General features: G+C 37.3%; 1 protein-coding gene across 4 annotated transcripts in view; it reads right to left on the bottom strand.

Annotated features, from left to right (window-relative positions):
* elf1 (E74-like ETS transcription factor 1) overlaps positions 1-26105 on the bottom strand; it is a 64154-nt gene that overhangs the window by 26694 nt on the left and 11355 nt on the right. For 2 of the 4 annotated variants that reach the window (XM_084719538.1, XM_084719540.1), the window contains exon 1: positions 19625-19949. The exons of 1 other annotated variant lie outside the window; for it this stretch is intronic. The gene's annotated coding sequence lies outside the window, so the exon portion shown is untranslated. Of the gene's footprint in view, positions 1-19624; positions 19950-26105 lie in introns of those variants that run through there. One more of the 4 variants, XM_084719541.1, reaches the window with a different exon arrangement.

Genomic DNA, 26105 nt, shown 5'->3' with positions numbered 1-26105 from the left:
TTACCTACAGTAGATGGCAGAAGTTGCTCCCCTAGTTTGGAGAAGCAGAGAGAAATTCCAGCACGAAAATGATGCAATGTACAGATTTGGACAGGGTCTACAGTAATTCATATTTAGCCACAAAAAAGGTCCACCTAAAAAATATTCAATATTAATTAAAGAGTACGCTATATTTAGAATATTTTCACCACTTTTCTTTGCCACCAGACAAACTTTTCAAACAGGAGACCATCCTTATAGAAGGCAAATATAGAAGCTACCAAACTCCTTTGGCAATAACAGTAATTTTACCTTGCAGAACACAAGAGTTGTTGGTCAACTGCTGCCTCAATCTGTCAGTCTTAGTAAAGTTACTGATTTTGACAATGGAGTCTGGTTGCTTTTGAGAGAGCGACATTTACCTTATATAACAGCATTCTGCTGTTGTTAAAGGTTGTCTGAATCCAAGATAACACAGTGAAAATATTCTAAATATAGTGTACACTTGAAACAGTCCTACGCCTCTCCACATTGGGGGTGTGGTTTATAAGTACCTCATACAACCCACCTAAAAAAATCTGAACTATTCCTTTAAATGACTCTTATAAAGGTTTATTTTCCCCAGTTCAGCTATGCAGATAAACACCTTTGTGCAAGATGTCAGAAAATGCGTGGGCTTACCACTGCCATATTATTGAATGGTTGTCAGCACAGACATGCTGTTTTTGCAGGATCCTCTGGGTTCCTGTAAAGGAAATGACTCAGTGATATGAGGCTCGAGCTCATTCCTGGAGGCCTGTGATAGCCCATATGGGCATCAGAGTATCCTGGTCATCATTTCTGGACAACCATTCCCTTTTGGGCATGTTTTAGTACAGATTCCGTTAAACTACGCACCAGCATATAACAATAGCCCTTTTAGTGCCAAGTGAAACATAACAATTATGGCAAAGTAAATGGCTCATTTCAGTGAGAGAAAGTATGTCACTTATTTAAAAACATATTTTGATTATAACAGGCCAGCCTCTCAATGATTACATTTTTTATGAAATATAAATCTAATAGAGTTGATGTCTTTCATTTTACAGCATAGTCTTTGCAAGTATCTATTTTATTTTTTGAAGTTGCAGAGATTTCTCTTAGTGATAATCAAAATACACATTTTTAAATGATTATTTTTTATTAAGCTTTGATTTAGAAGGGCATATTGACATATTATGGTTGAGACACATCTGAGAGCATTATTGTTTAATGAATTTGTCAAAAAATAAAAAGCTTACCTTGAGCAGTATTCCTGCCGTTTTTTAAACAAGGAAGTGAGACGGGTCCTTACGGTAAAGCTAAACCTTTTTATTCCTGATCACATCAAGTTTTTGTAAAAATTAGACAGAACTGATGGAAATCTGGGACACAACTTTAAAGGGGCAACTTTTTCATGAAAATATATCTTAAAACAAAGATTATTATAATAGCACATTTTTATACCTTTGTTGTCAGTAGGTATTGTTAGTTTTAGATTTTGAAGGCTTCTAACATGCTTTTAAAATGCGAGCAAGTTTAGAGTTAAAGAAATTAAAGCAAACCAAAGCATTATGTAAATTAAAAAAGTAAGGTAGGACATGATTTGTCCCAATTCTCAAGAATGGAGGAAATAATGATACCATACACTATGTTAACCTTCACCTATTCCACATTTCAAGATATCAAAAAAGCAAAGTCTTGATTGAGTTATACTAGCAGAGAAGGACATGCTGTGCTTGAAAAGTGTTTGAGTAAGAAGACAATAATTAAGGAGTTGCATCAACAGACAGAAGTGGTTTTCACCACTGCTACAGCTCTATGTCAGCACCATAAGAACTGTTTTGTGTACAGTACTTTCTGTGCATTTTACCACCTCCCAGCCTTGCACAATACAGCATGTCTCACCATGTTTCAAACTCCAACTCCACTTTATTGAGCTGCATAAAGGAGTGCTTTCACTGCAATCCTTGGGCCACGCCATGCATGTGGTGATAAAATGGCAGAAACGGGCACAGAGGCAGACACAGACACTGGCTAATAACACGCAGCTGCAGAACACAAGGCATCAGAAACATAGACACCGCGCTGGGCACTTTGTCTGAGCCAGCATTCACTGTATCTGTCTTAAAGAAGGAGGCATTTGGGTCTGCCGTGCCAAGGCCAAATGAAGACTGAGAGGAAAACGTCACCTCGAGCACAGGCTTTCAGAAGGAGAATGGAATTTAATCTCATCTCCTGCAAACCTTGTACTTTTCCACTCAGGCTCCAGGCCGAAGGACCCATGCCTTCCTGTGACAACACTTGTTTGTGCCAACTAACACACTTTTGGGGGGAAGGAATAGACACCAGCTTTAATAGGATCATATGGTTTTGAGGGCACTGATGAAACTTAAGTAATGTCCCCTGTGACAAAAGTTCAGAAACATCTCCAGAGACTGGATTCCATTTCTTTTTTGGTCAATTTTCATTCAAATATGTGAGCGGCATGTTTCCTGCAGAGACGGTACAGGCCGTTCTCTGTTCTCTATATGTGTTTTATCTTGGAGCAGCATACTGTCTGGACTTTCTTGTTTAGGGCATACACAAGACATAACGACAACCAGAAATATCAGTGACATATTTTAAAACCGGGTAGAAAAAACACCCACAAACTGACCTGTGAATCTTGTGCTCACAGGAACAGCATCACTGAGCAGTGGGTTTCTGCTGCTTCCTGTCTGTTAAACCACACTCAGAAGAAAATTTCTTCCTCTGTGTAAGAGCGGAAAGTTCTCAACTCCCCCTCCTTCCTCCTCAAACAACATGCTATTACTCTCGTAGATATGGGTCTTGTGACACAGGTAGCATTTCCCATATGAATAATATAGTTACTAGAAATATCTCCACAGGTGACGTTAAAGACAAAAATCATGATCTTTCACTTGAAATGTTTTTAAATGATAACAAAGCTCATTGCATAGGCTGGATTACATCAACAACAATTTCTTTTTAAACCAGATTAAATCGTGGCTTAATTTTGAATTATGGTGCATCAAACTGTTAATTTATCTTACAATAAAGAAAGATTAAATTGAATCTCTCTTTAAACCTTGGTTTAGCTTTCCCTCTAAGAACAGATTAAATATAATTCTGTAGTAAATTCCTTTTAACTAGCTGGCAAACAATGTTAAGTTTTTAGCTAGCTATCAAGCAATGCAACACATTATTAACTTTTCAGATAGCTAGCAAGCAGTGTAATGGTTTGTCAACTTTTAGATAGCTACCAATCAATGTTAACTTTTTAGCTAGCAACCAAACAATGTAATTTTTTGTTACCTGTTTAGAAAGTTAGCAAACAGTTTAACGTGTTGTTAATGTTTTAGCTACTGTAGCTAACAAACAACATATTTTTTGTTAACTTTTTAGATATCTAGCAAACAATGTTATGTTAACATTTTAGCTAGCTAGTCAACAATGTAACATTGTCTTAACTTTTTAGATAGCTAGCAAACAGAATAATGTTTTGTTAACTTTTGTTAAATTTATTTTGATTCCTTCATTTAATTTAATTTGGGTAAACAAGCATCACCAAACTGATGAAACTCAATTTAATTTCAATAATCTTTGATTAACTAAACTCAGATTAGTCTTTCATTGTGCAAAAGAGCTCTGCTTAATTTGAAAATCTGGATTTACTCATTTTAAACCTTGTTTTTCTAAACTCTGATTAGAACTAATATTAAGTAAATCTTAGTTGGTGCAACCTAGTGATAGACTCACTCACTGTTTTGCACACAAGAATCTCCAGTATTTTAAGCATGTTTTTTTGCTGATCCATATATTAGAATAGCAGGCCGAGAAAGTTTTTGTAAAATATGATCTGCAAGTAAGACACCACCATTAGATATTCTCTCATCTTCTGATATTTTCAAGCCTGCTGCTATACTCAGTTTGTTTAATGACAGTGGTGGTGAATTAAAGGATCACAATAGGGCTCTCAAAGCCACACCTGCCATTTGCAGACATCTCTCCCCCACAATGCTGACACAAGGCATGCAAACACAGACAGCATTACTAACCCCCCACCCCTCCTCTCACACACACGCTCACACAGACACACTCACACATCCCTTACTTGGCCCCACAAGTTGGTTTTACAGAAATTCTCAGAACAAACTTCATGGTTCCTGTCACACAGTCTTCACTTATAGGTCAGAACATGAGACGTGTATATCACAAGTATATCAGCACACAAGTGTGCTGTGTGTGCAGCAACAGCACCCCGCAAACTTTTTATAATCTACTGCGAGTAACTCCCCTAAAGCACATAAAAGCCATTCATTAACAAGGTAGAAAAATTCTGTCTGCTGAATTAACTTCTGCTTCTAGTTAATATAAACAAACAATAAGGTTCAAAATGTACCCATACAAAAAACAATGAATCATACTATCTGCACTGTCATTAGTTTCCATTTTGATTATATTACTGCTGTCTTACCAGATCAATCCAAAGCTAGGTTTTGCCACAGAGAGGCACGATTTAACTTAACAGATACAGCCCAGTAGTCAAAAACTACACCCAGCGGCCTATTACAATTTGTGTGGCAACAGGCCACATGTCACAGATAGGAAGAACCAATGAAGTTGTGAAAACAGGACAGGAAATTGCAGCAAAGCTTTAGAAAAGACATCTGCACCCTCAAACATCACAGTTTGATGTGCTATGTGCAGCTGTAATGTCCACAAGGCTGTAAGATTTTATAAAAGCATCTGGCCATTATCATGAAGATTAAGTTGTGGAGTAAGACTAGTTTAGCAAGGTGAAGCGATGATGAGGAAAGTGCCATCTTTCAAAATTACCACTCAAGAAAACACAATTTTCCAGCTGATGATTTTCACCAGTGACAGACCTAAAAACCCCAAAACAAGATGTGTAAATGCATATTTTGTCTGCTCAGACGATCTTTCAAATTCGGTCTATCCAGGCCACAGTGAGAGCTGATACATGTAATACAAGTGGAGAAAAGTACTTGTACAAATGTTGAGCATCCATTCTTGTAGATCTAAATTGTACATTTGCTCACATCAGACCATGCTTTTGAATGTACACCTCTCATCATACAACATGTGACCAAGCAGAAACAATACCTGGACACTGTTCAGGTGTTCAGGTGTGCTGCAGAAAGTGTTACTAAATTCTGTGTACTAAAACACCAGTTTGAACAACTTTACTGTCCATAACCCACCATGGCCATATCTATGTAAGTATTTCATGAGGGATGCATGATAATATTGGCGCATTATCGGCCAATAAACACTTTAAAATTAAATATTGTATCAGCCCAAAATGAACATTACTGCTGATATGACTGACAAGTTGACACTTTAATTATGTGCATGCAAAACAAGTATATCTGTGGTGTGGAGATCTTTTTCTTCAGGTACTTTTTTAAAGTACCTGAAACAGATAGCAACGTTTCTATTTGCAATGATTGCTCAATGCCGATCATCACTAGGGTGGCAGCTAATGATTATTTTCAAAATCGATTAATCTGTCTATTACTCATTAATTTTTTAAAAGATTTTTTGGAGGGCTCTTGCCTTTATTTTGATAGGGACAGCTGTAGATATGACGGGAAAGGGGATAGAGAGAGAGGGCATGACACGCAGAAAATGGGCCACAGGCGGGAGTTGAACCAGCAGCTGCTGCAGAGGCCTAACAGCCTCAGTACACGAGGCACACACTCTACCAGCTGAGCTATAGGGGTGTTCCTATTACCGATTAATTCATTGTTTGGTCCATAAAATATCAAAAAATTGTGAAACATGATGATCAGTGTTGCCCATAGGCCATAGGTTTTTTTCTCTACAACCAAAATATGTTCAATTTACTATAATTTACTGTAATTACTGAGGAGTAAAGGAAACAGAAATGATTCATAGTTGAGAAGCTGAAATCATAGAATATGGAGTTGCTGATAAATTGTAATCACTGATGAATATCGATTAATATCAACCTGAAAAGCACTGTAATTTATGTTTGCATCTGTCAGTGGGCCATCATGATAAGAGGAGGCATAATAATATATTAATTCCTCTACAGGAGAGACTCGATGTTCTCTGCTATTAGGTAGGAAAAAATAAGTGCATATATCAATATTGTGAACCTTGTCTTTTACTATATTGTAAAGCATAAAATGAATCTGGCTCAAAAGCAGTAAAATGTGTAATTTTTGTAGAAATGAACTTATATCTGAAACATATGAATCTACCAGGTAGAATGAGCTAGTATTGCCGCCTCTCGTGTCTCAGCTCAATCGTGTTACTTTTTCAATTTCAAAATCACTACGTTTCCAGATGAAAAACACATAAGACAAGGATAAAAAGCATGCAAGTCTGTGCGTGTGTGTCAGTTGCCTCACACTGCCCTGCTGATTCCTTTCTTGCAGACATATTTGAAATGCTTCATCCTGACTCTGCTGTTGTTTTGGCTGCTGTGTGGGAGCAATTTGATGCATGACTAGACTGCGAAAGCTAAATTCTCATCTTTTTAAACAGTAAGCACAACAGGCATTGAGTTATACAGGAGGCTAATGCATAGAATCCCCTCTCTGTAAAAGAAAAATGACTTAATTTTATATAAACTATCCAAAAACCATAAACAAGCTGAATTCAAATCCCAAATTGTTTCCAAAACAGTGCTACTATGCCGCTGCATACTGTACCTGCCTCTAAAATAACTACAATATTTACACACCCATCTCTGATGTGTTTACATTCATACTAACATGTCACGGCACAAGTTTACTGGCAGAGGCAAGAGAGGACATCGTACCCAGAAAAACACTGAGTTCTCTCAACCAAGCTTAAGTAAAAACAAGGTGAAGAACTGCATTCCTGATTGATTTCTTAAACTTTAAACCAGCGTGCCAATTTCACCACTGATAGCAGCCATCAGATTATGTAACTTCCCACAACAGCTAATTTTCTTGAAGGGAGAAATCCCATTTGGAGCGTATATACTATATGAACTTTGCCAAGATGCTTTCCACACCAGCCTTGAAGCAAACTACTACATGCGTGTTCAGATGGAGGCCTGAAATCTCAGGGCTTTGAGTCTGAGTCAAGGCTGGGAACAGGGGACCCGGCTGTTGCAGAGGAGGCTGCATACCAAACAGGTCTGGACACAAGCAGAATGATGTGTCCACCCATAGTCAGGCATGCAGCAATATGTAAGACAACACACCTAGAGAGGAAATAAAGTCAAACAGAGATTAAATAATCCCTTTTTTCTCTGTCTTGTCTTACACTTTGGGGTCAAACTTTTCTTAAAACTTCAACATTTTGGGGATTACACTCGCAAAGAATTAGATGAAAAAATCTATACCACTCTCACTTCTGTACAGCAAATATGTGGCTAGTATCAGTAGCCAGTTAGCAGCATAAAGACTGGAAACAGTGGTCAACAACTAGCCTGGCTGTGTCTAATAGTAAAAAAATCAACTTTACACCTAGGTTTTTGTAGGAAATAAACAAACTAGATAAAGTAATGTTATTCTGAAAGCTTTAGACAGCTTATTTGTTAGTTAGAATTGATACTGATAGATTGATACTGATTGATTGATACTGTATCGATTCTGAATATTTGACATTTTCTCAGTATCCATCGATACAAACTGCTGCAATTCTTCTCGTCAATCATCTCATTTGCTCTGCTTGAAAATCCATTGTCATGTTGAAACCTTGTCACATTTAAGATAATAAATCTAACTATCAGCAGGAAGTAAACCCCCCAACCCTCCTATAAAACTGCAACTTGATTTTACACTTTGGTGTTCATCCAAGGAAAACAAACAAGATGCAACATATTAATTAGTGAGCTTTAGGGCTGCAACTAATGATTATTTTCATTACTAATTAATCTGCTGATTATTAACTGATTAACTGATTATTAATCAGTTAGTTGTTTGGTCTGTAATATGCCAAAAAATGGTGAAAAATGATTCCAGTCTTTATGCTAAGCTACACTAACTAGCTATCAATTTTCTCATCTGACTCTTGGCAAGAAAACTTAAAAGTTTATTTCCCAAAATATCTTAATATTATTCCTTTAAATCCACAAACATTATGATGATGAACATTATTATATGGTATGATAAGGATTCCTCTGTTGAAAAGGTTTAAACACTAACATCACTAACAAACATGCTAATTTGCCACTTTAGCTAAGCTGTCCTTAAGATTCCAGCAGATCAAGCTCCAGTTTAACAGCTAATAACAGCTAAATCAGCTCTTCTCATCTGATCCTCCTGTAAAGCCTCGCAGATAGGACCACTCACACTGAGACGGCTTAGCCCTCTTCAAGAGAGCTTATCTGATTTCACACAATTGGATACTGGGTCAGTGTGGAATTAGGTATCACCGGCCAGTGTTTCTATCTAATCTTGAAGCCAGTAAAAGTGTGCCACCCCCATTCCTGGATCTCAGGAAAGATGTGTTGAGTGAAGTAAGTCATTGCATTTCATGATGTCAGGTGTACTGCATACTTCAAATCAGGCAAAAAACTGTTAGGCCGTGTGACTGAACTAACAAACTAAAACTACAACTCTTATAGTCATGATGAATGTTTGTATTGCATGCTTTAGGTATGACAACATCACTTACATTTCTGTAACTTGAGCTGCAACAATCAGTAAATCTATCAGTTTAGTTTAGGAAATTAGTTGCCAACTATTTTGATAATTGTTCCAGTCATTTTTCAAGCAAACATATAAAAAAAAAATCTGGTTCCAGCTTCTTAAATGTAAGGAATTCTTGCTTTTCATTTATGACAGCAAATTAATGGACTGTTGGTTGGACAAAAGAAGCAAAGAAGACATTACTTTGGGCTCTGAGAAATTGTGACATACTACTAATTAGGGACGTAACAAACAACAACAAATTCATTATACAATAATACCACAATAAAAAGTCCACAATACAATATTTATCATGATACAAACAGAAAGTCACAATCAGAAAAAAATGCCCTTCATTAAATAATAGATCTGATGTGTACTGCATTTTTGTTGTGGTATCTTGTTCATACAAAATTTGTTTTTTTTTTCTTTAATTTCTTCTGCTTTCCTTCTTTAATAAAATAAAATAGAAGAAGTCAACCATGACCTAAACACAGGGTTAGGTATTGTTAACAAAATGTTTACCGACACCTTGGTTTTGATACCATTTACTGAATGATATTTTTTCAATACCAATTTTATAAAATCTATTTTAACAAAAAGAGAACTACATTAAACATTACAATAAATAGTATCAACTTAAAGTAAGACGGTACTGGAGCTGGAATCAGATGGAGAAACTGGTTTTACTCAGCTTGGATAATAGAACTAAAATGATAAAACTTATGGTATATATTGGACTAGATAAAAAATGTAAATAAGTGTCAAAACTCCTAGACTCCTAGGTTTTTTTTTTTATTTAGTATTGGCAGGGAATGTTTGAATAATGTATTTAATTGCAAAACAAAGCAATGCAGCAGCCAGTAGCAGTCCTTATATAAAATAAAATGAAAAATATTAACATAATTAGTAAATAAAATAATTCACAGTGTAATATCACAGTAGATATTGTCATAGTCCAGTACAGTACTGATACATTTTTTTTATTGCAATATTGCAATTGTCAATATTTTGTTACATCCCTATTGCTAATAATGTAAAGGTTCTGATTGATAATCACCTCTTTCAGCTGCTGCAAACACTGATCAAAGGTTCATTTCACCTATTTGGATATGCGTTTGAGCGCATGCAGAAAGCAGAAGGACAGTCTGCTGAGTACGGTCAATATTTGAGAAGGCTTTATGAAATACAGTCGTTTATGACAGTCAGGTGATGAGGAAGGTGCAGCATGTGTGCAGGAGATGAGGACAATAAACTACCTGGCTGAAAGGATGGTCAAGCTTAATCTGGTTATATAACAAAATATTTACATGTTGTTACTGTTTAACCATATTAAGGATCTGTAATAATTATATGTGGAAAGTAGAAGAAGCAATGTGTTTAATAAAAATGCTTCTAAATCTATTCATTTTTCTGGATGAGTAATGACAGGATTATGTACATGGCTGCTTCAATTTTCTTTGAATAAAGAGGCCTGACAATGAGTCTCCCGAGGGATCTCGGGTTATGTTGTTCTGACGAGAATCACAATGCAAAAACGCAAAGGTAAACAAGGAGTGGCTGTTGCTTAGGAACAAGCAGAGGGAGAGGGCTTGTAAAGTAGGCTCTGTGGTACAAGAAAGACAGAGGAGGTGGGCCTCATTCAGCTCAGAAAAGGCCCAGCATGTTTGCAAGGACACATGTTGATGTCCAGGCACAACAAGTATAAACAGACCGCTGAGTGGATTTTCAAACTGCTTCTGTCTGTATAGTAAACTGCTCTTACTGGATTAATCAAAGACATGAACTGTAAACAAAGGTTAAGCGTTTTTGTACAACCAAAGATATCGTGACTCACTCACTGAGAACTGGAGGATGATATTCTTTTCCCACCACTAGGAAAGTTATATATATGTGTGTGTGTGTGTGTGTGTGTGTGTGTGTGTGTGTGTGTGTGTGTGTGTGTGTGTGTGTATGTGTGTGTGTGTGTGTGTGTGTGTGTGTGTGTGTGTATACTTATGAGGTTGCCAATAGTCCCAGAAACATGATGTAAGATATTGTTTACAAGGATGTTAATGATGAATCATTAACTGATTTAAATGCTTAAAAATAAATAAATTAATAACAATCAATAAAGAAATGGTATTTGACATTGTTGTCTGGCAGAGCCATTTGTTGAATAAGGAAACTAAACATGAGAAAAAACAAAAAAAAAAATAATGAAAAGAAAAAACAAAAAAAATGAAAATGAGAAGAAAAAATGCATTTTTATTATCTTTTCTTATTAGTTATTAAGAAAACTGCACAAGATTGCAGAATTTCCCTATGAAATATAGCAGTGAAGTATAAGTATAAAGCTGCATTAAATGGAAACACTGAGAGAAGTACAAGTACCTCAGAGATGTATATATTAGCTTATAATTAGACAGTATTTCACATGTTAATGTTATTTATTTTATTTATTGGTCTTTTTTGATGAGATTAGACTTAAAACAGGGGAGAGCCCTCGTGTGTATGTCCTTGTTGATGTTACTATGTTGGTTGTTTTGTACTGTTGGATTATCTAATCTATATAACCTCTTGAAAACAAGATGGTGCATCTCGAGGGGTTCGTCCTCTTGTTTAATTTTTTTAAAAAAGTGATTACATTCCTCTTTCAAATAGCCTGTTTTGTTGTGAAGAGTATGTGATGTGAACGGAGTCCCACTGATAACAAGCATTTTTGACAGTCATGAGAGATTAGTCTCTATCACGCCGATGTCTGTATTGCAGACATGAAGCTAGAGCCTGGAGACAGTTGTCATATGTTGGCATAAAGACTGGAAACAGTGGGAAAAAAATGTTAAGATAAGACATCATATTTGTTTAACCTGTATCCAAGAAATGGTACGGGAAATACCCCCAGTAAAACCACAGCTTTTTGTTTTTACACATTTCAGTTTTTGTATTAATTAAACAAACAGGATGTGACGTGTTAGTATTAGTTTAGTGTTATCGAAATCACAATAAAAGCAATATCTAAATTGCAGAAGTTGGAATTTTTTGATAAAGGAAAAATGTCTGCCCTGTGGTGCTGCAGAGATGCCTTGGCCTAAAAATCTAAAAAAAAAAATGTTTGTTTTGTATAGACCCCAACAAATATATTTTAATTTTTTTATTGCAGTGAAAATGAAAATTGAGATGATAATTCCCACTGATCGTACATCATACCACATTCACAATATCTGTCAAAATAATCACAGTATATTTTTTTGTTTGTTCTTTTAGCCATATCGTGCAGCCCTACTACAATTTAAAGCAGAATCCAGGAAGAGTTCATATTAAAACCAGTGCTGGTTAGATTTTGGAGTATTTTGTGGTGTTCACTTGTCAAATCTGTGGGTCTGCCTCTTTTTTTTTCACACATCATGCCCACCACATCAGCCGCATGTCATGACAAATTTAACGAAAAGGGGGCCATCGTGCTGGTAAAAGTGCCTTTCTGATGCTCAATTTAAGCTTTCAGTTCTGGTCACTAAGCATGCCATGAACACTCAGGAGGTGACTGATGAGGTGGAAAAAAAGTGACATTTGAATAGTTTGAAGGCAAAGCATCACAGAAAAGGAGGCAAGGTTTCAAGACAAAAATACATTAATGAAGAAATAAATAAACTTTAACTCTGGGCTCTAAGATTTTTCCACTCAGACAGGAGTTCAGCAGATCGTTTGAGTGCTGGAGTCATCATGGGCATGGCCAGTTTTCCATCTGACAGCCTGCTGCTGAGGCTTCCAGACGCAGACAACACTGCAGCTGGGTGTCTGGGACCAAAGCCTCTGAAAAAACCATGTGGGAAATCAATTTCCCTCTATGCCTGGGTCAGAATGCCTCTTTGTACCAAGTGATACTGCATTAAAGCCAACATCATGTTTAAATTAGCACGAGCAAGGGAATGTGAGGGAGGTGCAGACACAAGCAAAAACTTTTTTAACTGAGGATGTCAGTTTTATGCTCTCATGCATCTCGCAGTTGGGAGTCTATTTTTTGAGCCATGTTACCTCATGCAGGGTGGAGCTCACATAATTGGAAAGAGAAACATTGCAATGTGAATGTGCTTTCATTCCACTGCATTATCTAATATACAGCAATGGTGATTTATAGCTGTCAATAAGCTGCATCATATTACTGTATTTACAAATAACCATACAATTACAATTACCACGAGGCCAACAGAAAGATGTAATGGAAATTTTTATGAGGCTCTGTGTGCTGCTTTTATCTGGCACAAAATAAACTTCACACCTAAAACCTGCTTCCACCCACACAAATTCTATGACAGATAAACTTTCGTGAAGATAAATGCATTATCAGTATTTTTATGGGAAAGTAGCTCACTAGGAAATGCATATTCATAAAATCTAAGGTCGGTTACAAGAACTGAATGCTACTAAAAGGCAGAACACTTCCAAAAATGCAGTATCAGCAGCATCTTTATCTGTCTATATATCTAGATTATAGTTCATGATTAGTTCTCTCATTGCATTTTTGTAAATCTAGCCTGATCAATAGTGTAATAAGTACTTAGACCCTTTACTTGAGTTAAAGTATTAAAATCACACTGTAAAAATACTTTAGAGCTGCAAAAATGAGTTGATTAATTGATTAGTTGTCAACTGTTAAAATCAATCGCTATCACTACTTACAAAATTAGTAACTTTGAGTTACTGTTTAACAAAAAAATGTTGGAATTCGGCTTCTTATGTGTGAATATTTTCTGGTTTCTTAACTCCTCTATGACAGTAAACTTAATATATTTGGGTTGTGGAAAAAAAACAAGATATTTGATGACGTCATCTTGGACTTGAGGAAACACTGATCAACATTTTGCACCACGTTTTACGGACGAAACAACTGATCAATTAATTGAGAAAATAACTGACACATCTATCAATAATGAAAATAATTGTTAGTTGCAGCCCTAAAATACTTATTCACAAGTAAAAATCTTGTATTCAAATGTTTCAACACTTAAAAGCTTTTTCACTGTTGTTGTATTATATAGTATATAATTTTACTGCTACCTTATTGCTGATGCTACTGTTTAAGACATCATGGAGTTAATTTTATCAGTTTTTTCAACAAGTTACATTTATGACTTTTAAGACCATTATGCGTGCAACTGAAGACATATTTCATGTCCATATTGGCAGAAAACAAATTTTAATAATAATTATTATTTTTGTGAATATCTAATGACATCTGCCAGTCTGAATGGTGTAATGTAAGAGGTATTGTATTATCCACATCTTTTGCAATGTCAGAATCAGGGAACAGAAAGTAACATTAACAGAAACAATTTAAACTTTTGGAAGCTGTTATTCTTTGATGAGAAGAGAGGCCATGCTTACACACCACAATGTGACAATATAATATGTGTAATGACAATAGCTGGGTGTGCCCTAATAAATTCTGACCGGACTACACAGTTTGCCTTCTTGGTTAATAGTCCCATCTTGATTTTGTTTTGTAGTTTTGTTATAGTGTGATCAATATAAATATTCCCCAAAAACACATTTAAAAGTGAGATGGAAGTTAATGCAACTTTCTAAAATATAATACCATGTTCCAATTCATTTTTAGGACTTGTCAGAATTGTATTTAGGACATTTTAAGGCCTATAATTCAGATTATTGGATTTTAGACTTTTTAAGGAACTGATAATGCCATTATTGATGTTGAATGGAAACTCTTAATCTGCAAAGAAAGTAGTAACTGAGTAAAAAGTGCAACATTCCCTCAAAATACCTCAAAATTATACTTAGTACAGTAGTTGAGTGAATGTATTTCAGCAATGTACATGATACACTGTGCTATGGTTTGACTCTGCCCAGGTCCTGTAAAGTGAATTTTATTTATATAGCACCAAATCATGACATAAATTATCTCAGGGATTTTTTAGAGCACATCTAGATCATACTCTGTATATACTTCCAACGAGACTCTAGCATTTACTGGCACAGAATTTGTGCTCTGACCGGCATGGTACGTTGCATAACCAACAGTGTTATCAAAAGGTGTGACCTGATATTCCACATATCATATCATCTCAAACTCTCCCTCACACACACACACACACACACACACACACACACACACACACACACACACACACACACACACACACACACACACACACACACACTATCTCTCTTCTTTTTTCTCTCTCTGTCTGAGAACATGAAACTCTTGTCCTTCATCACACACTCTCTCTCTCTCTCTTTTCTTTTTTCTTTCTCTCTGTGTCTGAGAACATGAAATTCTTGTCTTCCATCCTTTCCTGCCAGGACAGGTGGGTGATATGTGTTCTCTGACCCCAAAATGGGTAATAAGTAGAGGGTGACAGCCTGGTCTGTCTGGTGGGAGTGAAAATTTGCAAATGAGCTTTTATATGTGAAACTTTGTAGTTATGTGGCGTTCAAACATCGCCATACGTCATCCACTAAAGCAAAAATAAAAATATCTGAAAGGCCGAGGCCAAACTTTGAATGTTCGGAACATATAATCACTGAAAAGGCAGGCATTATATCACATTCCCTTCAGTTCTCTGGAAATATGTCTGAAGAGAAAGACATGAGAAGGAAAAAACGCATCACCACTGCTTCTCTGATACAAATCAAGACATATTTATCAGGGCTGAACAAAAATCTGCTTGGATAGAGAAACGGTCAATGATCACAGCTCTGGTTTGACATGTACTCCAGAACAACGGCCTGCCAGTCCCAGCATGCTCTGAGTATGAGACAGTTGCAACATGGGGAAACAGTTGCTCAATAGATTTAACTTTATTCGTCAAGGGAAGGTTTCCTGAGTATACCGACAACACATTGTCACAGACGCACAAACAGCTTTGATGTAGGTCTGAAGCACCTGGAGCTACAGTATGTGCCTTGCTCAGTGGTAACTTTGACAGTAGCCTTTAGGGCAGAAAGAGTGTTACACATTAACTTTCCCCACCCAGTTTTTCCCTGATGGTCACAAGAGTTCAAAAGCCTGTACTTCTTCAACTTTTAAGGGCTCCATCCACTCCAGAAAAAGAGAGTGGTATGGAAATTAAAAATGGCAAAGAAGAAATTGAGAAACTGACATGGAAACATGATGCAAATTCATCCCTGAGCAATATGAAAGAGTCAAGCAACACATCAGAACAAGATAGGAGGTCTGACTCTGCTGCTTTCTTATATGAACATTTTCCATCCAGATTATGATAATCTGAATGATCCCATCCAACCGTGGGTAAACATGAGTTTCACTATGAGTCCACTGCTTTCTCGCACTTCCCTTGAAGAGGGAGTGCTAGACGTGACAGTCGCCTGACATTTGGGCTGCAACTATTGATTATTTTCACAGTTGATTAATCTGAATATACCCTTTTAATCAATTAATTGTTTGGTCTGTAAAATGACAAAAAATGTGAAAAAAGTTGATCAGTGCTCAGGATGATGTCTTGTTTTGTCAACAAACTCAAAGATATTCAGTTTACTGACAGAGAAGAGTAAAGAAACCATAAAATATTCACATTTAAGAAACTATAATCAGAAAATTTAGACTTTTTTCTTTAATAATTACTCAGACCAATGAATCAATTATCAAAATAGTTGGTGATTAATTTAATAGTCGTGAACTAACTGAATTAATCCATTAATTGCTGCAACTGTACCTGACATAAAGAAGTTAATGAACAAGCTGACAGTTCAAGCAGACTTGTTATTATTAATCTCCTAAAAGGGAAAAAAAAACTACTCAATGTAAAATCTTTAATTGCAGATTAGGGCTGCAGCTAATGATATTCAGTTTACTGACATAAAGGACCAAAGGAACCAAAAAATTATTCACATTTGAGAGGTTGGGATCAGAGAAATTGGACATTTTTTCTTAAAACATGATTAAAAGCAACTAATTTATTATAAGAGTAGCTAATTGATTGATTGACTAATCATTGCAGCTCTGCTGAATATGACCATGAAATTCAGGTCTCCTTTAGATTTAAATGTTTGAGCAGCTATAACTTCTAAAACATTTCATAATTTCTCCATTTCAGGTGAAACAGGATGCACTAAAGCCACTGACTTTCAATCACTATAATATTAACCAGTGCAAACACATTATATTTGTAGTATTTCTGCCAACAGATATGATATGTACATAGAGAAAGAAATACTTTTGATCCTTGTGATAAAGAACAGTTTGTACCTGCCTGGTCACACAAGACAATAGTTTTCTGTTTGTTCTATTCAAGGCATAAAAAAACAGTTTGTACCTGAAAGATGGCTCTGTGTTAATTATATTTGAAGCATGTACCTGTAACATGAAACTAAATAAATTGTCCATTTTTACGTATCTCAGCATGCCAGGACTGTAGTAATAAACTCCTCCTCTTCGTCTTGCCATGCTCTTCTCGTCACTTTGCCCAAGCTTAATGATCTAATTACAGGCTATAACTTGTTGACTTTGTGTTTGAAGAAGAGCCAATCTGACACTACTGTCCAGTCCCCCTCCTTTCTTTATCAGCCTCTATGTTCTCTGAAGGAGACACACACAAAGTTTCACTAAACAGCACCTACAGTATGAGTTCATGTTCTGCGCCACGAGGGCCTCATTTACAATCCAAATCAGCATGAGCAGCACAGAGTATGATGAAAAAAGTTCAAATGCAAACTCGTGTCTGCTACAACACAACAGAGCTATTCACTCACCGCATCATGTGCTGATGGTACAACAAGTGTTAAATACAAATACAGAATAAACTATCTTCTTCTAGTGCAAGGATAATTAATCCAAACCTAATAATAGTTCAGTAACTGAGCCTGTTGAGATATTTCTTTGGTATCTCTCCGGTAATCTGTCCTCAGTTGCCTGTCTTGGGCCCCGACTGCAAGTTACGTCAGACATTACACGAACAAAATCAATTCTGAATGCCAAACCGATGAAACAATCACAAGCTTAGGTATTTTGCATATAACTGTGTAAAAACGTCTGACCAAAATTGGATGAAAATGCTAGTTATGCACAGGTTTGGAGCTTTTCTAGTATATGTACAGCATTTTGTGCAGAACACTGCAGCGGCGTTTGAAGATGGCTTCAATTAAAGGTGAATGTGAAATCTAGATGTTGCTCAAACTGTACTCATGTTTATTCAGTGATATAGTATGTGCACAGTGTCTTGTGTGGTGTACAAGAGTGCAGAGTAGATTTCTGGTGAAACAGGAAGTGCGTTTTTATCTCTGCTGCACTGAGCAACTTTTAGAAACAGATTCTCAACAACAATAAAGGGACAGTTTGGATTATTTGAAGTCAGTTGGTATGAGGTACTTATCGATAGTCAGTGTATTACTGACAGCACACCCCTCCAATTTGGAGAAGCAGCATGCAATATGAGGAACGTATTGCAAAATATATTTTAGTCACCTAAAAAACTACTATCAATTTACATGTACACTACATTTACAATATTTTCACTGCTTTACCTTGCTGTCAGACAGCCTTTTTTGACAATGAACAACCAATATATATGGCAAAAATCACTCTCTCTTTCTAAACCAGATTCCACTGATTGTAACTATTAATTTTACCTTGCAGAACACGGGAGTTGTTGGTCTACTGTTGCCTTGATCAGTTAGTTTGTTGGTGTTATTGTGTGACTTTGGTGAATCTAATTTAAAACACAGAAGTTAAACAATAACACAAACAAATGAACTGATTGAGACAGTAGTGGACCAGCAATTCTCCTTGTCTGCAAGGTAAAATTACTGATTTTGCCGGTGGACAATATTTGCCTTATATAATGGCAATTTTCTATTGGAAAGGCTGTCTGATGGCAAGGTAAAGCAGGGGAAATATTCTAAATATAGCATGCATTTGCATGCATGCAAACTAATATCTTTTTTTAGGTGGACCTTTTTTAAGCGTCTAAAATACATTTTGCACTGACCCTCTCAATAGCAGATCATTGCTTCACTTTCTACACCGGTACTCCTACTGCCAAATGGCGAGCATGCTGATCACTGTCTACTGTAGGTAATACACTGACTGTGGATAAGTACCTCACATAACCCCACTTCAAAATACCTGAACTATCTCTTTAAGCAGAAAAATTTAACTGGTTGATGGAAAAAAACGACTTTAGGGAAGGTTAACTAATATGAGCATTAAAGAGGAAGCAGAATACTGTGGGTTCAAACTTCCCTTTGAATTGAAATGAAGAGCCTCTCTACATTACAGGATGACTAACACTGTATTCTGATGAACTCAAGACACTCAGCATGACTGACTCCATGCAAGAAGACCACGGTGATAGCGACAACAGCAAAACATACAGCAGATTTTTTTTTGTCGTTATGGAGCATTTAACATTTCAAATAAGTGTATTAAATTTAGAAAGCAAACATTGATCAAAATCAAATGACGTGTATTTGCTGATTACTACACCATGAAAAATACATGTGGGCTTGGTTCAGGGGCTTGCAAAACACTGTTCCCGCCCTCACCTCAGCACACCATATAAGGCAACAATTCATAAAAGAAAACTAACAATAAGACACAAACACAAAAAACAGAAAAACTCAAACACACGTTTGATCGCACACGTAGTCAGGTCACTGAATGTGTCATCTGAGTTTAAGGAAAGTAGTTTGATATGTGCAGCCCAACGCAAGAGCTTAATATATGAAACTCCTGTACTGTGGATACTTTTTTGCTGTTTCCTTGAACAAAATTTGATCTCTAAGTAGGCTTAGAAGACGTTAGATGTGAAAAAATACATGTAACCTAAAAATCAGTTAAACTTGCGTTAAGAAACTTGTCCCTTAACAAAACCTTAATATAACTCCCAACACCCAAATATACAGAAGACAGTAATATTGATTTGAATTTAAACCCATTTTAAGCCATTTGTTTCTACTAACAAGAACCATCAAAACAAGCGTGAAGAGGAGGAGAACGATTCTTCACTAACCTCAAAAACACAGGATTCGGGTGACAAGGTCCATGATAGCAACCGAACAAGTGTCGATCTGAGTAACCAATGAAAATCAAGAGAAAAATAGACAACAAAGGTGGAAACGGGGAATAATCCAAGGTGCATTCAGATGTTGGGCAAAGTTGTTTGAAGGTGTGGACGACTGGACCAGCCCCACACCTCTTTCTCACAGCGGCAAAACAACACTGTGGAGAGGAGGAGAAAAAAAAAAGAGAAGACAATGCAATGGCTGCTGTTTGAAGCAGAAAAAGGAGAAGTGCAGTGGAGCAACTTGTCCTCTCCCTATGAGTCACGCAGCACTGTCGCCATTGGTAGGGGAGCCCTGAGGCAGAGTGCTTTCACCTGGCCAATCAGCAGCGAGTATCAGCCCTAAATGCAAATGTTTTCAGGTGAGCTCTTTGCGTGGCTGCGATTGGACGGTATTGCAGCGGGGGAGGGAGGGCACAGAGGTCCAACCAGAGAGCCACACCTCAAACCGAAAGATGATAGACGGGTTTCTCCTGAAGAGGCGGAGGAGTGCTGGAGGTGTAGGTAAACAGTTGGGGACAGGTATGTTCTTACTTTAGACTTTGACCATGCAATATGGGCCAGGCAGGCGATTAATATCTGTATGGCAGCTAAGAAGTAAAGTTCACATCTCTTTGTGTCCCATTAAAACATTTACAATGAATTGTGAGTCTATTAGACATGTCAGTGAGCCAGTTAAGCTGCTGACTTGTGGGGGAGTTGCTCTCCCTGCTGAAAAGCCTCATAAAACAACTTCTACCAGTGGGAGGTACAAAGAAATGAAACTGTTAAGTCGGCTGCATTTAGGTATGAGCAAGTGCTTCACCACAGAGGCCCAAAAATTCTGTCTTCCTCCCCCTCCTCCACTTCAAGATTCAGTGATCATGATCACAGGAGAGCTCCTGTTGTGAATTTTCATCATCATTTTAACTCAAGCAACTACTGCAGGTATTCATGTCTCAAATTATACTTTTAAGGTTTTTAAAATGTGAAAAAAAAGTGTCACAAAACAGCTGCAGTAAGCAGCACAGGTAATTTATTCTGACACATATCTTGTTAAAGGGATAGTCTGAATTTTTTTTTAAGTTGGGTTCTATGATGTACTTACCCATAGTCAGTGGCCATATCAGTTTAAGTGCAATCTGTATTAAATATACTTTTACTACTTGCTCATTACTACTACTATTTTTACTACCTTGCCGTCAGATGGCCTTTTCTGACGGGAAACTACTGTCATATAAGCACATATCACCTTCTTCAAACCAACCAGACTCCACTCCACAAAATCAGTAATTTTACTTCACAGCAGTAGACAAGCAACTCCAGTGTTCTGAGAGGTAAAATAAACTTTGCCAAGGGAGTCTGGTTGAGTGAGAAAAAAGCAATATTTGGCTTATATAACTGCAGTTTCCCGCTGCAAAAGGCTGTCTGACTGCATGCTTACACTTTTTAGGTGGCTAACATACATTTTGCTACTGACCCCTAAGCGTTCATTGCTTATGTTTCCATGCTGGTACTCCTCTCTGCTTCTCCAAACTGTTGGCATGCCAACTGTCATCTACTATTGCTAGTACACTGACTATACCTCATACAGACCTACTTCAAATAATCCAAACTATCCGTTTAAGTTCTGTGTACACAGATAGAGCTGAGACTTGATAAAAATCTTTATCAAAAATAACACCAACTAACAGGAAATGGTGGTCTGTGGTGAGGGCTGAACTTTTTACATTCTTGTCTGTAAACATTTATATATGTTTCCGTTGACAAACATCCATGCAGTATATTTAACAGAGGCAAAAGTCAAATATTTAAATAAAACCTGAAAATTTGCATTGTTGGGAGAGAACTTAAACATAAACTAACACATGACTTGGTGATGGACGTTTTAAAATTGAACTCATTAAACTCAATTGCAACTTCGGCAGCATCTGTTTGTCATGGACCCACAAATCACCCTCTCAGTCTCCACCAAGTGCTCTAATCATCACATTAATTCTTCCTTGCCTGCATTCAGTATAGTTCAGCTCAGAGAGTAGAAAGCAGCTGTTCGCTTCAGAACAAACTGATAGCCTCGTTTTGAGGGAAAGTTACACCAAACAAGCTCCATTTATCAACAACCCCTTTTGGAAACACTGCACAACCCCCAAAGACTTGGAGGAAACGGTTCACTTCTTGTGATATAAACTTTTCAGGCTAATGCACTGCAGTGCTGCTAAAATCCAGGACAACTATGTAAACATGCAAAAACGCACATACACACACAAGCAAATTTAATTCCTATGTTCCTCCCCTTATTTACAGATCATTGGAATCTCTGTACAAACACCAAACAGTATCTGAGAAGGAGAGCTGCATAAAGCATATTTCTGTCAATATTAGGGATGTAATGAATCAATCAATCTTGTTAAAAAGCCATCAAAGAAAGTCATGTTTGCAATAAACTCAGGAAACATTTGAGAGCTGCAATAGTACGCTTTGACTGTAAGAATAATTTCAACATATTCTTTACAAATTTGAAAAGAAAACCTTAATGAAGCTGCACTGCATTCCAGCAACCACTAATTTTGGCTAATCAGCTGTGTCCAAAAATATTTCCCTAACAAAATGTCTCACATAGAGTAGCAAACAAATGGATGAAAGGAAATTGCTGCCATAAAAAAAACACTCCATTACTCTCTTTCATTGAGCACTAAAGAGCACATTTAGCCCTCTATGTGCCAGTATGTTCTGAGCCAAATGTACCTATTTGTCCTTGTGGTTTTTAGATAGAGGAATTACTGTAATGTAAATGGCCATACATGTCCTGTGAAGGTCTCAGCCAGGAAGGCAGGCAGAGAAACTCTACCTGCATATGAACTATAATTTACGTTAAAGGGCGACATTGCTGTTCTCTTCCAGGTTTTTGGGAATAGAAGCGCCCACTCAGACGTTACCAAAAGGAGTGATGTAGGTTACAGCACTGATACTGCTCACAAGATCTGTGAATTATCTTGACCCAGGTCATGATTTTTGGAAAGAGACACTGGTTTTGAATTTTACAAATGTATTTTTTTGGCACCTTGTGCACCACTGGATTTGAGTCGTTTAGTTCTGTTACACTGGAGAACAGGCAGAGATCTCTGTGGTTCATATCGCCAACGCTCTGCAACTCACATAAAAAAAATCTAGATGGATAAACAGCACTACAGGCCGAGGGGGGAAAAATATTTTTGATTTTAGGGCAAACTGTCCCTCTAGTTAAAAGTGTCAGTTGAATATCCAGAACCATAAATGTAAAATATTAAATACTGTACAGAGGATTTGTCAATGTGGTAGAGTGGGCGGATTCAAAGGTCTGGACCCAGACAAGTCAAAGAAATCTTCTGACATTAATTCAAGTTTCATTTCTTCATTTATCATAACCGTGTCATCAGAGATCAAGGGGAAAATGCTACATTGAAACACTCGCTTCTCTGACAACAATGCTACAGCCGCGGTGTTCTCCTTTGAAATTTCTGTTCCGGGGCAGAATGACTGTTTTGGTTCATTCGTTTCATGTTAATTAGGGTTCAAATTAATGCTGAATGTTTGCCAAATGAGTAACTCTCTGTTCAGGAGTCATAAGATATCACTGATAATCTTTCAGGGGCAGTAAATGTTTATACCAGTTATATCAAGCAATATGTTAATGGAGTCTAGCAAGGCAAAAAGCAGCCAATAGAATCCAACTCCAGAGTGTGTATTTTCAGATCAGTGGGCTTTTGATTTCATTACACCAACAGTTCTAGGTGAGGACTTATCTGCACTAGTTATTGTCAAAATGCTGTAGCCTGTCTGAGCATCCTCAAGTCTGGGGAGGAGGGGGCAGAAGAAACAATTCACTTCAACCACAGACTGTATATTAAATAGGATTTCAGCATACCTCTTGCTCCAACTCGCTGTTTGGACTGCAGTACTTCCACCCATTTTTGGACATGCAGTTGCAACATATTGCTCCTTTAAGTCAATTTTATTCACATGGGCCAAAATCACAAATTTGCTTCAAATAGCTTTCCAATGTGTATGACATTCTCCTCCCTGAGACTCTTGAGTCTGATAAGGAAAAACTCTTCAGGCAAAATCAGACACCACATTGTTAGAAAGTCACTGCTCAGAAGTTTGGAATAGAAAGTTTGAAAAGTAGCAGAAAATGTTACTTAGCTATAGCAGACACACTCTTCAGTCTTTGGTTTACAGTGTTTGGAGAGGAACATTCATGGCCTCAAATCCAGACTAAACTGTAAAGCCTCATGAGTGGCATGTGAATAATGTGTTATTGTGTATTTTACAAAAAAAAAAGCTGTTTGCAATTATTCTCTCCTAAGGATTTACAATCCTTCCAATTATCTTCTGTAATACCGAGCACAAACTCACCCAGATTTACACAACAAATCACATCCACACTCTGGGGAAAAGCAATAAAAGTGAAGATGTTTAAATTGCTGGTGCTTCATGACATGTCACTGGGATACAATTAAATTCAGTCCCAAGTGTGAAAACACAAAAAGCCTGTCTTAGACAGTGTGCTAGGTTATTGCTTTATTGCTACAGCAGTGGTGTATTAAAAATATGCCTTGATGTGTGATCAGTGCAGAGTCACAACACCCTGCAGACTTACTGAGACGACACACCTTTCCTTTGCAGCCAAAGAATGGAAAAGGGGTCAGTGTTTACTCTTTTGTGCTAGTTCTGCATTACAGAGGCCAACCACAACAGAAGCAGGCCTCAAAGAACCCATTTTCTGTGGTAAGTCCCGATTAAAGGGCAGAGCACAGCAAGAGAGCTGCTGTGGTTAAGGCCTGTGTCAGTGGAGAGGGACATTAGTTCACTAATTGCATGAATTAATCTTCTTGCTTGTTTATCCAAATGTTTACATCATTTTGAACTGATAGATTCACATTATAATACTATTATAAGTTAATAATGCTTTATTAATCTATGCACAAGAAAACATTATAAGAACTGTTCAGGTTTCATGAAGTAGGGCTGTATGAGGTACTTAGGTAATTCTGAAATAACCCTTTTAATCACCAAAGTCACACAATAATGCAAATAAGCTACCAGATTGAGGGAGCAGTAGATCAGCAACTCCTATGTTGTGTAGGGATGTAACAATATATTAAACATTGGACCAGACTGTCACAATACTGTACGATTAATAAGGGTGTCATGATTCTCCAAACCCGAGATTTGATTCAATTCCATTTAAATGTCAACTGTCATTTACATTTTCAAATTCTACTTCTGTCTATGTGGCATCAAGTACGATGGCCAACAAGGGCAAAGTTGCATATACAGAAACATGCTGCATATAAGAAAACAAATGCAAATGGAAAACGCTGCATATACAGAAACGTGCTGCATATAAGAAAACAAATGCAAAAACACTGTATATCCAGTCATATAACGTTAGCAGTGCTCCAGGCTTCTAGAGGTAGTGCTGAGCTTCCACTCGAGAGAGAGACAACAGACATATCAATGTATGGTATGGAGCAGATGAGGAAGTGAGTGAGAAGAAGAAAGGCATGGTTGGAGGAAATTTGGAGTCAGGAGAGTCCACATAAAAAGGTACGTATTCTTTTCTCTTTTTGTTTCGTTCTCTTTTTTTACACTTGGCCTTAATCTTTTACAGTATTATAAAAGAGCAGCTGATTTACATAGCTGACGTTAGTCTGCTAGAGACTTTGAGTTCTACAAGAATAGTGTATCCATAGTGGCAACATTAGGGAACGTTACTGTAACTAACACTAAGTCACTTTCCGGGAGACCCCAGTAATTTGATTGCATACGCTGATACGCCCATTGTCTGTTTCTCGGGTGGAAGCTCAGCACTGTCCCTAGAGGCCTGGAGCACTTCTGTCGTATGACTGGATATGCAGCGTTTTCTTTTTGCATTTGTTTTCTTATTTGCAGCGTATTTCTGTATTTGCAGCGTTTTCCTTTTGCATTTGTTTTCCTACATGCAGCGCACTTCTGTATTTGCAGTGCACTTCTATAAGTGCAGCGCCTTTCTGTATATGCCGCGCATTGGCCCTTGTCAGCTACCGTAATCAAGACTGACATAATGGCCGGTAAGCTATGCTGTGTTTGTTGTGTTGTTGTGCTAATCTTATCATTTTTCATTAGACACATGCCAGGCACACAGAAGTAGGAGGGGAGAGAAGAAAAACACAGGAGAACTGTCATTTCTGCCTTCGATTTCAATTACTGAAATTGAAAGCTGATTTCAATCAATTTTCCAATGATTAATTAATTCATTCATTCATTTTCTGTAACCACTTATTCCGGAGGGTCGCGGGGAGCTGGAGCCTATCCCAGTTGACATTGGGCAGGAGGCGGGGTTCACCCTGGACAAGTCACCAGTTAATCGCAGGGCTGACACATAGACAGACAACCACTCATGCTCACATTCACACCTACGGGCAATTTA

Source organism: Lutjanus erythropterus, chromosome 5 (genome assembly GCF_056507025.1).
Source record: "Lutjanus erythropterus isolate fLutEry1 chromosome 5, fLutEry1.hap2, whole genome shotgun sequence".
Taxonomy (NCBI): domain Eukaryota; kingdom Metazoa; phylum Chordata; class Actinopteri; order Lutjaniformes; family Lutjanidae; genus Lutjanus; species Lutjanus erythropterus.
This window is presented reverse-complemented; position numbering and strand designations above follow the sequence as displayed.